This window comes from Cyprinus carpio, chromosome A5, assembly GCF_018340385.1.
Source record: "Cyprinus carpio isolate SPL01 chromosome A5, ASM1834038v1, whole genome shotgun sequence".
Taxonomy (NCBI): Eukaryota; Metazoa; Chordata; class Actinopteri; order Cypriniformes; family Cyprinidae; genus Cyprinus; species Cyprinus carpio.
Genome location: NC_056576.1, coordinates 3208753 through 3229788, shown reverse-complemented (window position 1 = coordinate 3229788; position 21036 = coordinate 3208753). Strand labels below are relative to the sequence as shown.

At 34.6% G+C, this 21036-nt stretch overlaps 1 pseudogene; it reads right to left on the bottom strand.

The window, feature by feature from the left end:
- LOC109044929 overlaps positions 1–20812 on the bottom strand; it is a 64396-nt pseudogene extending 43584 nt beyond the window's left edge.
- Between the last annotated feature and the right edge of the window lie 224 nt (positions 20813–21036).

Here is a 21036-nt window from a genome sequence, read left to right as displayed (position 1 = left end):
ACATCTAATCAGAAACTTTTTTTATTTAAATTGAAAATAATTTAAAATATGTTTTATAAATTAAAATATTATAATAAAACTATAATAATAATATTATATTTAATAAAAATAAAATACTATATAATAATCATAATACATTTATTACTTAATTTATAAAAAATATTTATAACATTAAAAAAAATATTTAAAAAATAAAAATTTTAAAAATATTTAATTAAAATAATTATTAATTTATTTAATTTTAATAATAAAGTAAAATAAAACATTTCATAGTAATGAATTAATGATATTTCTAAATACAATTATTCTGATGAATGGGGAAAGTATGTGGCTGGCCCAGTTTTCTCAGCATGAAAAAAGCAAATCTTTTAAAACTGTTGTAAAGTGTGTGTGAGTTGAGGAAACGGGATCGGGACACATTCTGATACAGAAGTAGACCTCAGGTGACCTCCTCACCTCTCCGCAGCGGCAGCAGCTTGTTCTCCAGGATATCCCGAGCGTCAGTCCCTTCATCCATCAGATCGAGTTTAGTGATCACTCCGATCGTCCGCAGACCTGCTCGCACACAAACACAGCACACACTGTAAACTGAACTTAAAGCTTCTTTTGCTAATCTACTGTTTCTGCAGGTCTTTTAATGTCTTACACAAATTAAGGCCTTGAACAGGTCTGAAATCAAAGCATAAATGTTGCACACACTGCAAAAACACATATCTTCCACAGTATTTCTGTCTTGTGTCTAAGCATCCTTAAATCAAGATACATTTACTGGAGATGCAAAATGAAGATTATATGAAGTGAGTTTATTGCTTAAAACAAGAATAAATGGGGAATGAAGGCCTTAATTCCCTTTGAATTATTTTTTTTTCATCAGCAGATATTTAATATAAATATATTATATGAAAAATAAATCCATCTCGAGATTAAAGTCATTATAATTTGAGATTAAACTGGTTAAATTTCAAAGAAAAAATCAGCTAAATTAAGTGTTGAGTATAAAAACACTTAATTTATAATACATTCACTTATAAACTCATTGCATTCCGAGAATAAAGTGGAAATAAAATGCTGAGAATAAACACACTAAATATAGACAGCTTCATTATAAAGAAAAATAACAAACAAAAAATATATAATAATAATAATCTGACCAAAATACTATTATAAACTAGATTAATGGATAATTCTGTAGCAAAGGTTTCGGTGTCGATAGAATCTGCTCAGTCTAAGGTAATAAAAAACATAACGGTTCATTAACTCAGGTCTTTATACACCTCTGAAAACATGTTATGTATATTACATGCATTTCTGTCATTAGATCTTTGTAAATATTACACACTGCACCTTTAATCACGCTGCCAATTGAGACCTCACCAGGCCGTTGGCGCCCTCTGCAGGTATTAGTTATAATACGTAATGTACTTAAACTCACCATGAAATCAAAACTGAACATTCTTATTTTTTAATGGAATACTGTAGTGTTTATTATAAATAATTTATCCGTGCCCTCGTAACCCTCTAATCACAAATGCCAACCCACTCATATCCCCCTCCATTTTGTTAGCAACGCCCCAACTTCCAACGATCCAATCAGCTCCCGAAGGATGAATTCAAGTCCCGCCCTCTCATTTCAAATGCCGTTTCACTCGGATAGACGTCAATAAAACCATGTTGTCACACCCCTAGAGGTCGAGAAGTGGGTGATATAGCTCATAATTTTCCAAGTGTATGATTTTATTCTTCAGGTCAACCATATATTCATGAAAAAAAAAAATCAGTTTTAATAAAGAAAGCAATAACTTTGCCATAGTATCCTTTCAAATGTTCAAAAAGGATTTTTTTTTTTTTTTGCTTTAACGCGTGATTAAATATGTGCGTTAGTTTATTGAGCCTTTTCTTTTCACAGTTTTTAAATTTTAGCGCACGCCCCCGAATTCGCAACATTTTATTTAAACTCCTTTTTCTTGAAATTTTTTCTCGAAACACAATTTTTTTCTCGTAATTTAATCTGTTTATTCTCAACATTTTATTGAAACTTTTCAGCTTTTTTTTCTTGAAATGTAACGTGTTTTTTTTCTCGAACAGCCAACTTTTTCTCGTAATTTAATGACTTATTTTTGCTCCTCAGTTAATTATGAGCTTTTTTCTTGAAATTTTAAACATTTTTCTCTCGACACACACCCTAAACATTTTTTCGAATTTATTTAGTTTCTCAACATTCTCAAAATTGTTTTTTTTTTTTTATTTTTTTTTTTTTTTCAAAGCACAAATTTTTTCTCGTAATTTAATGAGTTATTTATTCTCAATTTTTTTTTCTCAAAATTTTCAAAACACCACAAATTTTTTTTTCTCGTAGTTAATAGTTTAGCTCAACATTTTATTTCGTTTTTTTCTTAAAATTGTAATTTTTTTTTCCAAAGCACAAATTTTTTTTCGTAATTTAATATTTTATATTCTCAACCATTTAATTTCGACTTTTTATCTCAAATTTAACACGTTTTTTTTCTCTAAAGAACTTTTTTTTCCTCATAATTTAATTAGTTTATTCTCAACATTTAATTTTTTTCGACTTTTATTTTGAAAATGTAAAAATCTTTTGTCTCAAAAACAACTTTATTCTCAAAATTTAACGAGTTTATTCTCAACATTTTATTCAGACATTTTTCTTGAAATTTAACGAGTTTAATCTCGCATTATAATGACTTTAATTTCGAGATGTTTTATTTTTTATTATTGCTTGGCCCTAATCCTCTTCTGTATCACACAGAATAATGTATTTTTTCATCACCAGTGTCTAAGAGGAGCCAGACCGTCTGCATCTGAGCACAATAACACTTGTGGACACAACCGGAGTTAATATGTGCTACAGATCGCACGCACCCTGCGGGTCGACTTCTTTGGCGATCTTCAGGGCGTCAGAGTTGGCCAGATCAGAGTTGGCGGGCGACACGGCCAGCAGCAGGCAGTTGTCTTTGGTCACAAACTGCATCAGCATGTCTCTGATCTGGTGCTCGATGTCTGCGGGCTGATCTCCCACCGCCACTTTAGTCATTCCCGGCAGATCCACCAGAGTCAGGTTCAGCACTGCGCACACAACACACAGTCAAGAGTCACCGCTGATTCCAGCCAACGCCAGAATATACTGACACGGATCACATGTGATAGTGTGAGGTTTGTGTGTTAATCTCATGCTGTAATCTGACCGTTAGGGGAGTAGACGCGCAGGTTGATGGGTACGGGAGAAATGCCTTTATTCTGGCCTGTGACTCGATCCGTCCTCCCGCCTCGATCTCCCCTGGCGCACCTCATCGAAATCTGTGAACTTCTTCCCCTTACAGTGGAGGAACTCGGCATATTCTGAGAGGAAACCGTTAGAAAACACATCATTTACTCCTAGAAACTGAGCTGAACGTCCCCATATTAACCCTATAAAGCCTGACATATGAAATAATAGTCCGAAAAATCTGTTTTTAATGTTACACCTATTTTTATAAAACCTGTGTCTGTTTTCTAATTACTGGTCTATATATGATTTGTGAGAATATGGAGAAAAAAAACAGAAAAACTGAGCAAAAACATATTTTCTAGCTTGATGTAAATCAATGGAGATCTTTATAACATTTACAGCTAATAATGACAAAATTTAGAAATATTTTCCTGATATCCTTCATAATATAAATTAAAACCAGTCACCCCTAACCCGAGCATTTTCTATTCTTTTTCTATTCTTTTGACTTGTTTTTATTTTTATTGATATTAAAAAAACTAGCATTTTCTATGTCTTTTTCTATTCTTTTCGACTTTTTTATTGTTATTTATTAAAAAATATAAAACTAGCGGGTAAAAACTTTTTTCGTTTTCTATTCTTTTTCTACTATTTTTACTTTTATTTATTATAAAATAAAAAAAAAAAATTCTATTCTTTTGACTTGTTTCTATTCTTTTGACTTGTTTATTTTTATTATTATTAAAATAAAAAACTAGCGTTTTCTATTTCGTTTTCTATTCTTTTGACTTTTTTATTATTTTTTATCTATTTTTAAAAAAAACTAGCGTTTTCTATTCTTTTTATTCTTTTGACTTTTTTTATTTTTATTTATTAATAAAAAACTAGCGTTTTCTATGTCTATTCTATTTTGACTGTTTTATTTTTATTTCTTTTAAAATAAACTAGTGTTTTTCTATTCTTTTGATTTCTTTTGACTTTTTTATTTTTATTTATTAAAAGAAACTAGCGTTTTTTTGCTTTTCTATCTTTTTTGTTTTATTTTTATTTATTATAAAAATAAAAAAACTAGCGTTTTATTCTTGTTTTCTTTTTCTATTCTTTTGACTTGTTTTTATTTTTATTTTATTATAAAAAAAACTAGCGTTTTCTTCTATTATTTCTATTCTTTTTCTTGTTTTTATTTTTTTATTTTTAAAAGAACTAGAGTTTTCCTATTCTTTTTTCTATTCCTTTTTTGTGACTTTTTTATTTTTATTTATGATAAAAAACTAGCGTTTTCTATTCTTTTCTTTCTTCTTGTTTTATTTTTATATTTATTTTTTAAAATAACTAACTTACGTTTTCTATTCTTTTTCTATTCTTTTGACTTTTTTATTTTTATTTATTATAAAAAAACTAGCGTTTTCTATTCTTTTTCTTATTCTTTTGACTTGTTTTATTTTTATTTATTATAAAAAAACTAGCGTTTTCTATTCTTTTTCTATTCTTTTTGACTTTTTTTAATTTTTATTTATTATAAAAAAAACTAGCGTTTTCTATTCCTTTTTATATTTCGTTTTGACTTGTTTTTTTTTTATTTATTATAAAAAATAAAAACTAGCATTTTTCTATTCTTTTTTCTATTCTTTTGAACTTTTTTATTTTTTATTTTCATTCTATTTTTTATTTATTATAAAAAATATAAATAAATATTTCTATCTTCTTTTCTTTTGACCTCTTTTCTTTATTCTTTTTCTTCATTCCTTTTTCTATTCTTTTGACTTGTTTTAGTTTTTATTTATTTTTATTTTTTTCTATTTTTGCTTGACTTGTGTTTTATTTTTATTATTAAAAAAATAAAAAACTAGCGTTTTCTATTCTTTTTCTATTCTTTTTTTTTAGTTTTATGTTATTATATAACAAAACTAGCGTTTTCTTTTGACTGTTCTTTTGATTGTTTTATTTTTAGTTATTAAAAATAAAAAACTAGCGTTTTCTATTCTTTTTCTATTCTTGTTGACTTGTTTTATATTTATATTTATTATAAAAAAAATAGCGGTTTTCTATTTTTTGACTTGTTTATTTTATTATTATAAAAACACTAGCGTTTTCCTATTCTTTTTCTATCTTTTGATTTACTTTCTTCTATTCTTATTTATTTTTAAAAGAAACACTAGCGCGGTTTCCTATATTTCTGATGGTGCATGCTACAGTTTTTGTTTTATTTTTTTTATTTATTAGTAAAAAATCTAGCGTTTTTATCTGTTCTTTTTGACTGTTTCTATTCTTTGATCAAATTACTTTTTTCTATTTTTTCTTTTTTGACTTGTACATTTTATTGTGTTCATAAAAAAATGCGGCTCATACAGCGTTGTCCTTTCTATGCTTTCTTCCTATTTGCTTTTACTCTATATCGGTTTCTATTTTTCTTCTCTTTGTTCCTTCCCTTCGGTGACTTTGTTCATTTTATTTATTACTATACGAAAACTAGCATTTTCTATTCTTTTTCTATGCTTTGGACTTGGTTAATTTGAGGGTGTAGTTTGAAAAAAAAACTAGCGTTTTCTTTCTTTTCTATTCTTGACTTTTTTATTGGTTACGTCTATTATAAAAAACTAGCGTGTTTCTATTTGGTTTCGATTTTGTGACGTTGTATTTTTATTTATTTTAAAAAAACTAGCGATTTTCTATTCTTTTTCTATTCTTTTTATTATAAAAATGACAAACTAAACTAGGCGCTTTTGGGATTTTTTTGACTCGTTTTATATTTAGATTATTAAAAAATTAACCGTTTCTAGCGTTTTCTATTCTTTTTTCTATTGGTTTTGACTTGTTTTTATATTCTTTTTCTATTTGACGTGACATTTTTATAAAGAAAAAAACTGCCGTTTATATTACTATTCTCTTGACTTGTTTATAAGTATTGGAGGATGGAAAAAAATTAAAACAATAGCGTTTTCTATCCTTTTTTCTAGTTCGTTTGAGTGGTTTAGCGGGATTAACTAGCGTTTGTCCTATGCGGGTTCTATTGCTTTTGACTTGTTTATTTTGCTACAGCTTAACTGTAGTTTCTTGATTCACTTACCTAAGCAGTGTTGCTATTCTTTTGGTATTAGTTTTTCATGTATAGCGTTCTGTGAGACTGTCAAGCTTAACACATTGTGTTGCGCTTTTGTGATTAGCTTTCTGTTGTCCTCAGTTGTAAATGCTTTGGATTAATCTAAAAAGCGTCCGCTAAATGATTAAATGTGAATGTGTAATATGCTGAATAAAACTCTAACACTGTCAGTCAGACGTCAGAAGGCATGTAGCAGATTGTGTGTGGAACAGGTTTCTCAGTAAAGCTGTGGTCAGTAAGAGAAACACAGCAGGCTTCACAGAGTTCAGACAGAAGTGTAGACTACACTAGATGGCAGTGTTGGAGCCGGCTCACCTTGTGGGGCAGTTGATGAGCTGCAGGACGAGGGGCCGGCGGGTGACGATCCCAGAGCCGCGCGGCAGGAAGTCCCTGTGTAACAGAAGGAAACAGTTACTGGAAGCACTGAGGAGCTCTCATATAACTCTCATTTCTGCACGAAACATTCAGTTACAGTAAAGATGCCAATTATAATAAATTAAACAAATGATTTTTTAAAAATCCTTTAATCTGAGAAAATGCTGTATTTGCAGAACAAATATTGTTACTGACACAAAGTCAATAATGTGATGTGCTTTTGGGCCTGAGGTGGAAAGGTTTCCGAAGGTTCAGTAGTAAAAACAGATGAATACGACACTGTTACTGAACTGAATGGATCTGAATAATGACCCTGTTGTCCCTTCTGTAGCGCTGCTTTATTGCTGAAAGCGAATATGTTTCATAACGGATGAATTTTACATCAACGCTGTTTAGTTGAAACGGTCTGTATTGTATAAAGTGCTGTAGAAATAAACGACTCTTGACTGGTGAGGAAACAGCACAGGAGCAGTGATGCTGTCAGAAAGGAAAGCGTTCTGCGATCAATCACTACAGTAAACAGGGCTGAAGAAAGCTTCACTCTCTCGCTGACGTGATCTGTCCAGATGGCATTAGCTGCAGGTTCTCCTCAGACATAAACACAAGCCATATGGAGCGGCCATCTGGACCATTGATCCCATCACAGCAGCCAATCACTATTGATCTGAGGGACGGAGAGATGAGGCTGACAGTATTGATACACACACACACACACACACACACTCTGAACCTGACTCAGACGCTCACATCAGCTTCTCAAAAACATGTGAGTGATGAACTTCACCAGCGTGGTCTTATAGCAGGTGGCAGGCTGCTAGTGTGATCTGGAAACACTTTTGTTACTTGAAATAAGATTAAATAATGAGTTGCCATGGTATCCTTTCTTATTTTCATTTAATGTACTAAAATTATTGTTGTCAAATGATTAATCGTGATTAATCACATCTAAAATAAAACTTTTTGTTTACATTACTATATATATATATATATATATATATATATATATATATATTATATATATATATAAGATATAAACCAAACATTTTTCTTAAATATATACACGTGTGTGTATTTACATATACTATATATATATATATATATATATATATATATATATATATATATATATATATATATATAAAAACATTTCACACACATGTATTATTTAAACAAAAAAACTTTTATTTTGGATGCAATTAATCACGATTAATCATTTGACAACACATATAAAAATATAAAATATAAAAACCAAACAAAAAAAAATTTAAATAAAAAAAAAATGCTAAAAATAAATAAATAAATACAATTACTTAATTTTTTTTTAAAAACCTTCAAAATTAAAATGTAAAAATACAAACTAATTCAAATTATATAAAAAAAAACTATAGCAGTATCTCAATGATCTGTCCCCCCAAAAAAATTGCTTCAAAATGAATGTTAACTGAAATAAAATGTAAAAAAAAAAAAGTGCTAAAAATACTAAATACTAAATTAACAAAAACTAAATGTTTTTTGCCAAGAAAACATTTTCATTTAATTTAACTTGATGTATTAAAATAACCAAAATTACAACTGAAATAAAATAAAAAATAATATATAAAAATGTCAAAAATGATCAAATAACTAAAATAGAAATAAAATGGAAAAATTATTAAACTACAACAGTATCTCAATGATCTCACCTTCTGTCCCAAGTTAAAAGTGTATCAATCAACCCTGAGATCTGAGTGCCATTTATTTATAAAAAAGGTCATATTACAGCCTAAAATTAAAAAAAAATAAATAAATAAAAAAATTTTAGGGTGAAATTTGACCTGGACATTTCATTGTGAGATTCACCAAAACACTCACATCCCTGCAGCCGTGTGGCTCAGAAACATCCCATAATAACAACTAAAAATCAACAGCGGCAGCAGCAGCGGAGGAGGACAGAATGAGATGTGACTCTCTCTCTCTGTGTGTGTGTGTGTGTCTCTCGCCCCATCCCCCAGTGTCTGCAGGCAGCTGTGATGATGGACAGCGTCAGCATCACACACACACACACACACACACACACACACACGATTACAGCACAGAAACAACACAACCACACACAGAGAGAGAGAGAGAAAGCATTATCCTGCAATATTACAGGCAAATGTACATTAAAAGGATAATTCACCCAAAAATAAAAAATTGCTGTTAATTTCCTAATTCTCAGACCCTCTAAGATGTAGGTGACTTTTCTCTTCATTACAACAGTCAAGAAGATTTTTAGCTGAAACTGTACTTGGTGATTGATTAAATGCAAGTCAATGGGTGCCGGCACTTTGAGAGCCAAAAAAAGCATATCAGGCAAAAACTTGATGATATATTGAGTTCTTACGAAGCAAAACGATCAGTCTGTGCAAGAAACTAAACATTATTCACAACATTATTATTCACCTGTAATCCAGAGCCTCAGTGGTTCACAGATTCACTAGTTTCTTCACTCCGTAATCGTGCGCTGACACCACATATATACAATTATATTATTAAAGCGCCCAATAACTGAATAAACGAGTCTTTATCAGCTCATCTTTTTATATAAATCATGGGAAACCATATCACCGTCAATGGGATATTTTTATTGCATTTATTTCTAATAAAAGCTGTAATTTTTATCATATTATGTCTCTTCTGTTTGTGGTGTTGCGGCGTGATCACAGACGGCTGGTTTGTGGACAGGTTACAGTCTGAGGCGAATGAAGCGGACTGTTGTTGTGGAGAGTCAGATTAAAGCAGCGAATGAACGCGAGAGCATCAGATTAGAGCTAATCCTGCTGAGACCGGCTCAGATTCAGCAGCAGCAGCAGAGCTCCAGGATTCACCAACACAGAGGAAACCCACTGGAACAACAGCCCACGGCCGCAGTCTAATGCTGCGGAGGTTTAATGCTGAGAGTGACAGTAATGGGCCGATCTAACCATCTGTGAACATGAGCTGAGTCATATAATACATTAAAGCAATAAGCCACAAGAAGCCTCCGCTTCACGTCGTGCCTAACAACGCCCCTCAGCTGTTATAAATTCACTTTAAACCACGGCTTCACGGGGCTTATTGCTTTTATTAAACAGTTATTCCATAAACGTAGTAAGGTTTCACAAAATAAAACAGAGCGAATAAAGAGTAATGATGTTAATAAAAAACTGTATTCTTTCACACCAAGACAATGTAGTTCCTCAGAAAAAGTTGTGGTTGCAACAAAGTGGTTGCTGAGCAACACACAGAAGTAAACAAAGGTGCATGTTACTTTGTAGAGTAATTTACAACAGCTTCGAACACGGCTCAGCCAATCAGAATCAAGGACAGAACTATCTGTTTAATAAGAAAAACACATAATCCTTCATTTCACTCGCTCCAGCTTCTGCTTCAGTACGTCAGGACCAATTTATTTCAGTGTCATTGAGATACTCTTATAGTTTATAAAATATGAGTTATATTACGAATAAGTTTTTATTTTTAGATTTTGCCTTTTTTATTTATTTAGTCTATATATAAATAATAATTTAAAAATAAGTAAGTTTTCTTTATTTTAGTTAAGGTTAATCTCAATAAAAATGAGATTTAATATTTGATTTTATTTCAGTTTACATTCATTTTATTTCATGCATTTTTTAATGGTTTTGGTGAACTATAATAACCACCCATAACAGATATCCCCACAACACAGAGATACGCTCAGACCCCTTTAACATTTTTCTTCCCAACCAATTTTATAGTTGTGTTGAGGACCTGAGTGAAAACACCATCACATGCAGCGTCTTCTACTTTCTCCATGATAAACGCGTGAACTGAGGAGGAACCCGAGCACAGAAGACTCTTTTCACACGAGACTCTGAGTAACCACCTAGCAACCACACACAACACCCTAGCAACCAGTTAGCAGTGCCCTGGCATCTGCATGTGACATCCTAGTAGGGCTTGAGTTTTTGCAGAATGAAGGTTTAAGGGAATTGTGGGAATGCTGACTGTCTTCTGGAGCTGTCCGTGGTGCTGAAACATGCCTGGAGTCCACACACAGAGTCTGGGCTAGTAGTCAAACTTTATTTTCAGCTTTTATTATGGCTTGAATCGATTATGAAAACAAGATAAAGTCATTATTGTGCTGCATTCCATTTGTCAGTGATGATCTTGTTTAGTAGGTTGTGGCAGTGCATCACAAGTAGTTCATCTTATTTGAATGTTTAATTTATTATATTAAAATTTTAATATTTTCATTTTATATTATTTTTTCATATTTTTCATTTTATATTATATATTATATTAAGTCACATTTATGTCACATTATATTATATTAAGTCACATTTATCCATTCAATTCAGGTCATTTGTTGATGTGTTGTGTGTCAGTGCCAAAAAATATGATTTGTTTTTCAGTTGAATTATGATTAAAGTTTTATGCATTTGTTTTTCAGTTGAATTATGATTAAAGTTCAAGTACACTGTTAAAAAGACACAATTTTCATGCATGTTTCTAAAGTCAATGAGTCATCGTGTTAAATAAAGTGTTCTCACCAAAATAATCCTGAATATATTGTGATCAAGCGTCCTCCATCATTGTCTTGTAGAGCATCACACACTTACTGTACGCTCCTGCTGTGAATCTGACACTCGCAGGTAACGCGTGCGATTCGAGAGCACGGGGGGCGTGTAAATCATCTCCAGTCGTCTGTCAGCGTTCATAAGACTTCATCAATGCTCAGCAGATTCAGAGGACAAACAAACAGACGGCTGAAGCTCATTTCACGCTGCCTCTCACAGATTAAGATGAAGAACACCGCGTCCTTTCATCAGCCCAGAGGAGTTTATGTCTTCATATCACAGCCAACATTCAGATTTTTTATATCATATAAGCATCATATAAGACTACTGCTGTTATGAATATACATGTTTACTATATAATTCGTGTTACTTTGGAAGAAGATAACTAATGATAGCAATTTGTTAAATTTAATTTACATTTATGCATTTGGCCAATGCTTTTATCCAAAGCAACTTGCATTGCATTCAAGGTAAACATTTGATCAGTTCATGCATTCACTGGGAATCGAAGCCAACGAACAGTTAACAATAACTGTATATGCCCATAAATGGAAAAGAATGGTAGCTGATGGTTTGGTTGATGATGGCAGTATGTGACTGCAGACTGTTTCTATTAAAAGTAAAAAGGATCAACAGCAAGCAGCTTAATCAAGACCAACAGACTGTGTGAACGTCTTCCGGTTCATACTGTACCTTAAAAATAATGCTGATCTGACATGTGGCTCCATCAAACTGTGACATTCAGTATTTTGGTAATATCTGTTTTGTTTGTTAGTTTACTGAAAGCTCTAGAACTGCGTTATCAGTAAAAGGATTTTTAATAATAAATGCAAGGTGTTTTTTGTCATGTTTTTTTATATAATGTAACTTTGTAGCCAAAAACAATGGCTTGATATTTTTGTGTTAATTTTTAGATATTTTTCTGTTTGTTTGTTTGTTTGAGCTTTGTAACGCTTTACTGTCTATGATGAAGGGTCATATATATTTGTAGCACAACCTGCCCCACTTTTAGAGGTCACACATTGTTAAATTATGTTTGTTTTTTATTTTTGTTTTAAATTTAGTTAAAATGTTAGTAATTTTGTTGTGTGATTTTTATCATTTTTTATGAGTTGCTGTTGTTTTTTTTTAATATGTCTAACACTTTTGTCCAGATGGAAGAATGAGTGTTCAGGATCATAACAGTCGGTTTGACCCGAGGGCTAATATAGGAACTGGGCTTTGTTATAATTAGTTGGTGGAAGGTGGTCATTCTGCCAGATTTATATAGCAGACAATGGCAGAGAGTACAGACTGTGCTTCCTCTAGACGTCAGACCCAGTCCTGGTCCTTCAGACGATCCAAAACATTTTAACACAGTGCGTCACGTTCTATTGCATTGAATTAAAAATAAAAAATGGTCAAATTATTGCCCTGATATAATGCAATTTTGTTTTCTTCTATCAAGCTTTTGATCTAACTATTTGTCTTTTGTTTACAGAATGGAAACGTCCTCAAATGTTGGTCCTTTACAGAAGCAATATCTCTGACGTTTGTGTTGGAACTATCGTGTGGTTGGTTTATTCATGAATGGTTTACAGTAGTAAAACATGGTGAAGCCTGCCAAAGAAAGTTTCAGCACAGCGTGAGAGATCAAGTCGATGAAATCACTTAAACAGAACCGAAGGAGATCGTATTCCACTTTTGCAGTTTTTAACGTACAAAATCCAGTATAGTTTGAATTATCTGTGTTGTGTCTCTGAGAGCATCAGCGCTGCACACACCAGCTCCCTCCGCAGCTATAGTTGCTGAATCATGCAGCGTAAGTTATTAACACACACAGCCAAAGAACAAGCTAAGATTGGAGATATATAGATATACAGCCCAAAACCAGACCAGTGCTGTATATCCAGTCTTGTGTCTGTTGTTTAAATCAAAACCGTTTACAGTGACGTCCGTGTGGAATTGTGCATGCATCAAGTAAAAACAAACAATCAAAGAAACATAAAATAAAAAACAACAAACAACCTTTTTTCTGCTGTTTGAAGTGAAAAAAGTGTACAATGTACTGAGTAAATATGAAGGATTGATTTTTCACAGGTGTTTTACCATTTTGCCCTTTTTCTCAATTTGTGCTCCATGACTAGATATTTTATAGATATATATTTTATATATTAGATATGTTGTCGGTTGCTATGGCGTTGCTAGATATTCTGGGTTACTAGAGCATTGCTAGAAATTTGCTAAGATGTTCTGGGTTGCTAGGGTGTTGCTAGATGGTTGCTAAGATGTTCTGGGTTGCTAGGGTGTTGCTAGATGGTTGCTACGATGTTTTGGGTTGCTAGGGTGTTGCCAGATGGTAGCTAAAATGTTCTGTGTTGCTAGGGCATTCCTAGATGGTTGCTAAGATGTTCTGTGTTGCTAGGGCATTGCTAGAGATTTGCTAAGATGTTCTGGGTTGCTAGGGTGTTGCTAGATGGTAGCTAAGAAGTTCTGGGTTTAAAGGGTGTTGCTAGATGGTTGCTACGATGTTTTGGGTTGCTAGGGCATTGTTAGATGTTGCTAAGATGTTTTGGGTTGCTAGGGTGTTGCTGAGATGTTGTGGGTTGCTAGGGATGTTCTGGGTTGCTAGGGTGTTGCTAGATGGTAGCTAATTTGTTCTAGGTTGCTAGGGTGTTGCTGAGATGTTGTAGGTTGCTAGGGATGTTCTGGGTTGCTAAAGGATTGCTAGATGGTAGCTAAGATGTTCTAGGTTGCTAGGGTGTTGCTAGAGGGTTGTTAAGATATTTTTGGTTGCTAATGCATTGCTAGATGGTGGCTAAGATGATGTGGGTTCCTATAGCATTGCTAGATGTTCTGGGTTGCTAGGCCATTGCTAGATGTTGCTAAGATGTTTTGGGTTGCTAGGGTGTTGCTGAGATGTTGTGGGTTGCTAGGGATGTTCTGGGTTGCTAGGGTGTTGCTGAGATGTTGTGGGTTGCTAGGGACGTTCTGGGTTGCTAGGGTGTCACTGAGATATTCTGGGTTGCTAGGGTGTTGCTGAGATTTTGAGGGTTGCTAGGATGTTCTGGGTTGCTAGGGTGTCACTGAGATATTCTGGGTTGCTAGGGTGTTGCTGAGATGTTGAGGGTTGCTAGGATGTTCTGGGTTGCTAGGGTGTCGCTGAGATATTCTGGGTTGCTAGGGTGTTGCTGAGATGTTGTGTGTTGCTAGGGATGTTCTGGGTTGCTAGGGTGTCGCTGAGATATTCTGGGTTGCTAGGGTGTTGCTGAGATGTTGTGTGTTGCTAGGGATGTTCTGGGTTGCTGGGGTGTTGCTGGGATATTGTGGGTTGCTAGTGTGTCGCTGAGATGTTCTGGGTTGCTAGGGATGTTCTGGGTTGCTAGGGTGTTGCTGTGATATTGTGGGTTGCTAGGGTGTCACTGAGATGTTCTGGGTTGCTAGGGATGTTCTGGGTTGCTATAGTGTTGCTGAGATGTTGTGGGCTGCTAGCGTGTTTCTGAGATGTTGTGTGTTGCTAGGGATGTTCTGGGTTGCTAGGGTGTTGCTGGGATGTTGTGGGTTGCTAGGTTGTTGCTAGATGGCTATTGAGAGTTTTTTTCAGCAGTTTTCTGGAGCAGCAGGTGAAAATGGTGTCTGATCACTAATTAACAACGAAACACAGACTCTGAGTGGGGGAATTCCTTCCTGTTGAAGTACCGAACGCTACTGCACTCACACAATCAAAAAACAACAGTGATTGATTTAATAAACACTACTAATAAGGAATTTAGTTTGGTTTAGGGCATATATTATGAAATCAAAAAATTCTTTCCTATATTGACACTGAAACATTAGAGAGCTTGTGCGTCAGAACTGGGCAGGTGATGGTTGTTTAAGGCAGATCTGTGTGGTTTTATCAGAAGCTCAGCTCAGGTTGAATCTACAGCTCTAGTAAACAATCCCAGCAGCATCCATGTTTCCCACGCCTTCCTCACGGAACCAGAGCTTACGCTGGTTCCAACAGTATGGTTTTTCACCTTAAATGACCCTGTGCATTTGTATTATTATTATTGAAGGGCACGGATTACACAGAAACACTAATGATGGTGATGCACTGATAAGAATACACTATACATATCTATTGAGAGATTATGTAAGGGAATTTTGATTGTGTGTGTGTGAAACGGTCGGCATTTCAGCAAATGGCTCCTCCCCATCACGTCGCAATAACATGTTAAGGTTATTAGCAGCGATGGACCTTTACTTAAGCATTGAGGAGGGCACGAATGGGGTTTGTGACTTGACGCCGGGATACAAGTATTAATGCTGCGTGCATTTGCAAGTATGGGTTGTTATGATTAGTATGATTGGAGGATCAATCTTGTTACTACATACGGATGGACTCAACTTTCCAACGCGAAAGTCTCGAGCACGTAGTCACTTTTCCCCGCGCTCTGTCCCGCCCACCAACCGCGATCACTGCGGCAGGTCCAGGTTCGCGTTCGCTGTCCGATGGCGGCAGACCGCATTCCTGCCTGCGGTTGACAAGCGGGATCAGGTCATCAATCCCACGGTTTCCACATTCGCGAACGCACCGATCTGCTCGCAGCGTGCCCGGAGAAACTGCGAGTCCCTGCTGCTTTATTTTCGGGCAGTGATTATTCTGGGAGCTCTCTTGCTCTCTCTTCTCTCTCTTCTCTTTTCTCTGTCTTTTCTTTCTCTCTTCTCTCTGCGGGGTCCCCTTTGCGATTGATCTTGCTGCTTTGCTACGCGGGCCGCCGAAACACACGCGCGAACACGATGGTCCCCACTGCAGTGCTGCGCCTCTGTTCGATAGTCGGCGCACTGTGTGAAACGTTTTCATCCTGCTCTTGTTTTTTTTTTAGTTTGTGTTGTTGGGGGGTTTGGGGTGGGAAGCTTTTAACGAACATTTTATCCTTTCGGGACAGCGGAGTCATGCATTGCACTCACACACATGTAGTAGGGGTGAAGGGCTAGCTGGGCCTAACAGCAAAAAACATACGGGGCAGGCGCCCATCAATTTGAAGTGCAGTTTGTTGTCTACATTACGGAACAACAATAAGTACTATGTCTGCATTCTTTGTAAGGAGTGTTTTGGGTGGTTGGGGTAGGTGTTAGGACGTTAATAAAGCCAATCTAATAGGTAGAAAAGTTTTCTGATCCTCATAGCCACAAGACTCCTGTTGTAGGTGCTGATTCTGCAATTCATATATTTTTCTTTGTTTCTGTTTTTGTTTATTTATATTATGAGTGAATTGTTTTTATTTTGGGGAGTTTTAACAGCGTGTTTATTTAATGAAGGGGTTTTAGGGGGTTAATTTAATTGTTTACTAAACACATGGAGCAACCTTAAATATTAATAACCCAGTACATTATCGCAGCACACAAAATAAATTGAATAACATTAAATCAAAAAGGGAAAGTATTTTTAAAAGAATTTCTTGTGAGTTTCATGTCATTTCGCCGCTTATGTATGTCTGCATTTATTTATAATTAAATATAATTATTTTTATTTATTTGTAATTGTATTTATTTATTAAATTGTTTACTAAACAAATATAAGGCACAAATAGATGAACTTTAAAATATTAATTCCCCAGTACAAAATTGCAGAACACAAAATAAATAAATGAAAAAAGGAGAGTATTTTTAATAATAATAATAATAATAAAAAAACGTATTTTCTGAAAAATATTAAGCAGCATAGGGGTTCCTGTGTTGACAAAGGCAAATAACTGGGGTTATTACTGAAGCTAGAATAAGTATTAATTTATATATATTATATATATTAGATATATATATACATACTACATAAAGATATATTTAAGATAAAAATGATAAAATCCCTAGCATGCAATAATTAAAAAAATTAACGTCATAAATTTCTACCAAAGTACGGGTGAATGTTATTTTGATGTATTATAATTATTTAAATGTATTTTTTAGAACCATATTTATATCTTTGATATCTTGTTCTAAAACAATATAATGTATATAGGGATCCTCTGTCCTTAAACCGATAGATTGTGTGTCAGAAAGAAATCAGATGTGAAGGATAAAAAAAAAAAAAGATTTTAAGGGGACGGGGGGAAAAAGTTTCCCTACATAGCACACAGTATAGAGGGTGTGCAGTCGCTCCTCCAGTCCTACAGGGGGCGCTGTGTGTCGCTGGCGCCGCCGCTCATCACAACACCGGCGAGAGTGAGGCTAGCGCGCCGCTAATGCGACAGAGGAAGTTTCAAAAGGCTGGTCGCTCATTTTTCACGCTGTTAAAATCATCCTCCGGTCGGAGAGTTCGTGGGGTATTCTTTTACTCACCGCGATAAGAGACTGCAGGTTCAGGATTGGGGGTCGGCAGTGAGAGCGGTTGCCGGCTGTTGTCGTGTGACCGACAGGCTAGCTCTTCGCGCCTAGGCACAGATAAAAGATCCGACGGCCGCGCCCAAAGCTGCTGAGGCGCCTATCTAGGGACAACATCTCGAGGGGAAACTGACGGGTTTGACTCTATAGGTGATATAAATTGCGCTGGTATGTTGAGACGAGGGTTTGAGACACGGGCTGTTGTTTAGGGGGTTTGGATTGTTTGTGCTGGAAGGTTAAGTATAGTTAGCTGTTAGCGGCTGAGTCGTGAGTTATAGTATGGTTTGATCAGAATGACTGCGATATTATACGGTCTACTGCCTTATATTCTGCGTTTAGAGCTTCCACTCTTGTATGTTCTGTTTTTTCAATGTTTAGTCGTGGTTTAAGCACAAAAACCGTGGTTAGTTTTTTCCAGTTTTCACGCTCTTTCGGTTTGTTTTGTTGCTATGAAATAAACTCCCTGTTATGATTGGATAACCTCGTTTTATATGGTAATAAGCTGAAAATAAGTAGAGGCGTCTCAGTAAGAGAGCATATTTGAAGACAGAATTTTGCACTGTTTTTAATGAAAGCACAATCGATATGTTTGGAAGCCCCAGTTAGCCACGGACATAATTAAAGAAGAAGGTTCATTTTTTTTTTTTTAAAAAAAAAAATGAGTACATATAAAATTATATTTAATCTTTTTACTTATTTTTATTAAGTTAGGCTACATAAGATTAGAAAAAGCTTTTATCTCACAATTTTTAGAATTGTAAGATTAAAAAAAAAAAATCACAAATACCTTTTTGTTTTTTTGTGGCAAAACAAAGAAAAAGAATTTTTCAGATTGAAACAGAATTGTGGGGGGGATAAAGTAATTCTGAGTGAGTGTATATCTTGCAATTCTGCAAAAAATAGATAAATAAATAAGTCCAGAATTGAGAGATATAAATACCAAAGTTGTGAGATAAAAATGTGCAATAACATGTTGTTGTTGTTTTTATTCTGTTTTGGAAATGGGCTTCCGTTATTTCAAATCTCACATCACATGTAATATAAAATTAATAAAATAAAAAAAAAAAATAAATAAAGTAGTGCTCTGGTGCGTCTGTAGGGTTAACAGGCGTGCACGTTCTCTCTGTGTTTTCTCTCAGGCTGAGTTCAGGACGTCCGAGTTAACCTCACCAGCAGGCAGCAGCATCAGCAGCAGCATCAGTTTCCAATCAGCACCTTCCGGCAACTGGCAGCAGCTGTTTCAGCAGGCAGGACGCCCCTCCCTCCGCCCCCCCGCCTCCTCCTCCCGACCTTCCCCCCGCCATAAAAATCAACACACACACGGGTACTCTTCGGACGAGAGTCAGTTATCTAACGTGGATGAACAGAGCAGGGAGAACTAGCTGTGGGACTAATACACGAATGAATAATTGAAAACCAACACTATGCTCTTATACCACGCACCCCACTTGCAAGTGATGCTTGAAACACTCACAACACACACACACTCTCTCTCCATAGAATATATTAATAATTTTAAATTAGGATATGTAGATAGTCATGTTAAAATATGAAAATGTGATTGATATTTATAAGTAACATTATCTACATATATAATCTATTATATATATATATAATATATATATTCCAGTCACGACTTATAAATGTTTTAAAAGAAGTTTTTTTTTTTTTTTTTGCTCTTTGTCAACAAAGCTGCATGTATATTGATCAAAAAATGCAGGAAAAAACTGTGAAATCTATTCACATTTAAAATAACGTTGTGTCGGTGTGTGGAGCTCATGTGTAACGAATAGAATTCTATTTCTGTGATCAATAGCTGACATTTCAGCATTCGATAATTCTAATAATAATAATACAAAAAATCCACATTTCGGATCAAATAAATTGCAGGACTTGCATGAGCAGAGAAAGACTGTCTCTTTAAAACATTTACAAGTGCTTACTGATCCCAAAAACTTTGGGCGGACCGTAGTGTGTATGGGTGTGTGTGTATTATAGTTATATTATATTTATATATTATATATAATATATATATAGATATACATATATAAACATTAATATATATATATATATATGCTAATATATATATTATATATATATATATATATTATATATATAACTATATATATATATATGTATATGTGGGTGTGTGTTGCATTAGCGTTCACTAGGCCGTGTGTTTGTGTTGTTCAGGTCTCTGGGCGGCTCCTGCTCCCCCTGCTTCTGCTTCGTATGGTCACCTGTGCTCAGCAACGCAGACCATCATCGCTCCCAAACCCCATGCTGCAGGGGCGCTGCTCATGCAGCCGATGCAGGGGTAACCCACAAATACTGATGCAGCACACAACACGTATTAAGACACCAGATCGGAGAATGTGTTTTTAATTTTAGTTACAGTTTTAGCTACTTTGTTAGGTGTTTTTGTTAGTGTTTATGGTTTATTTATTAGTTATTTTAGTACTTTGGGTTCAATTAAAATGAGAAATGTTAACTTGGCAATTTGCTGAAATAAAACGTTTTTTATATTTTGTTTTATTTTATATTAAGAAATGTTTTCAATGCTTTTAGTTTTAGTTAACTGTAATAACTCTGATAATGATAAAAACAAGTTTTCTTTTCTTGTCAAGCAGCACTCTCTTGATAACTTAATATTAATTACATAAATATCAGAAATGAACCCTAAATATTAGTGTTATGTTATCGAGTAAATATTATTGGTTTCACCTCAAAATCCAAAGGGAAAAAGTATTTTGAAGCTTATTTTAGGATCATTTATTTATTTATTTAGAAACAGTTCCACATTAATAATGCATAAAATCAATGTAAAATGTTCCCTTAAAATGCTGATTTAATTAATTAATTTTTAAGACAATTCCACATCACTAATGTTCAAATCAATGTAAAATGTTCCAGATTTAGCCAGTGAAGTTATTTTTAATCTGTAATATTTCTGCAAGTCATTCATGGGTTTATTTATAATCCTCATCATTCTTTGTGGTGATTCTCTTGACTCTAATACAGTAGTTTTTTTCTAAATATAAAGGACTATATGTTATGATTGGTCAGCAGAAGTGCTGTAGAGATGAGTTGGACAGTGTTTACTCCCGTGTTGGTGTTGATCACTCTCGTGGTCGGATGTTCACGTCGGCCTTGGTGTGCTGCGGTTGAATCCTTGTGTCGCGGCTCATGCGTTGCCTTTGCGTCCATATGAGCGGTACTAGCAGTGTCTCAGTTCTTCACTGCGGCTCCAGTAGCGTCTCTGCTGGGACCCGTCCGATGGGAGTAGCCATCAAAAACCCTCACATGGGATTCCGCGCGCCACTTCACGCACCAAGCTGCGCGCTCCATTTAACCAACGGAGTGTGTATTAACCTCGGCACATTAATATGGGTTTTTGCACAGTACGCTGTAAGGATTGTTACATTAAATTT